The sequence below is a fragment of the Pinus tabuliformis genome, chromosome 4_2, assembly GCF_031772625.1.
Source record: "Pinus tabuliformis cultivar Carrire ecotype Pingquan chromosome 4_2, CPIR1, whole genome shotgun sequence".
In the NCBI taxonomy this organism is placed as follows: domain Eukaryota; kingdom Viridiplantae; phylum Streptophyta; class Pinopsida; order Pinales; family Pinaceae; genus Pinus; species Pinus tabuliformis.
The window spans coordinates 723,776,187-723,777,530 of record NC_142304.1 but is presented as its reverse complement, the minus strand read 5'-3'; the positions used below and the strand labels follow the sequence as shown (position 1 = coordinate 723,777,530).

Below are 1,344 nucleotides of genomic sequence, written 5' to 3'. Positions count from 1 at the left end.
GGTGACGAAGCATGTCTACCTGAAATAAAAAAAATAAAGAAATTCTTACGAAATGTCAAAATGGTCTCGTTCTAGTTGCGTTCCCCAAGCATCAACACTAACAATAAGGGGATCCAAGTGCGAGATATCCCACGCTGGTTGAAACATGTCACGTTATTTGTCCATACACTGACACATATCATCTCTGACTTGCCAAATCTCCTCAGAGCCATGGAAACTTGAAAAAATAGTGCAGGTGAACGACCCATGCAGAACGATGTATTACGAGTTTTGCTGGTGAAATCACCTATTAATGCTTCCATCCCCTGCGACTGCTTACCAGAAGGAGTCGCACTGATAGTGCTCATATGCTCGCTCCTGCATCCTACATCATAGTTTGTTAAGTCCACAAAAGGTTGCAGGAGCCCTCCCACGCGGATTCGACCATGGATGCTCAGAAGAAACCCGACATCGAGGCAGGGAAAAAAACGAGCCACAGTCACAAGTATGTATTTTTCTTTGATTGATTTTGTTAGGGTTGTGGGTATTCCGGCCGACATTTCTTCTTCGATTTTGGGGTCTGTATGGATTAGTGTTGATTTTGTTTCACAAATGACATGTCACATTCTTTTGGGAATGAGTCTTCGACACAGTCACCGAACGAGGGTTTCAGGCAAAGATACAGTGAGCATATCATGTTTGGTCAAACTCTTTCTGAGGGAGTAGAGGTCGAGCCCCATGCTGAGGCCCGTAAGGAAGAGAGATAATGCATATTCGTTTCTTCTGTTCTTGCTAGTTGTTTTTCTTGTTCTTGAATTGAAATGTGAATTATCTGAATCTGTGTGCGGGTAATTTAGTGTATGCAGATTTAGAGGTTCGCCGAGAACACGATCAGTAGAGGTTCGGGGAGAATACGATCAGTCAGAGGGCTCTGATGTGACAGAGAAGGAGAAAGGTAGGCATGCTACTCAGCACACTACTTTCCCTGGTTATAATCGTTTTACACTGGTCTAGTTGGACGATCACGATCAGTAGAGGTTCGGGTAGAATACGATCAGTCATAGGGCTCTGAGGTGACAGAGAAGGAGAAGGGTAAGCATGCTACTAAGCACACTACTTTCCCTAGTTATAATCGTTCTACACTGGTGTAGTTGGACGAGCTGCTACATAGGCGGAAAAAAGAAAAAAGGAATTGTGTTCAGAAATATTAATTCCAACCATCAGGTTAAACACCCCTTCAAAAGTATTTTTGCAAGTTGCATCTCTGTTTGAAGATGGAAAGACTAAAGCGAGCACGAACACACAGCAAATAATTGAAGGCATTTAATGTATTTTGGTAAATAGATATGGGCAAGTATTTACCCG

At 42.8% G+C, this 1,344-nt stretch overlaps 1 pseudogene; it reads left to right on the top strand.

The window, feature by feature from the left end:
• Nucleotides 1-246: 246 nt before the first annotated feature.
• On the top strand, nucleotides 247-993 carry LOC149171613 (uncharacterized; annotated as a pseudogene).
• The last annotated feature ends 351 nt before the right edge of the window (nucleotides 994-1,344 follow it).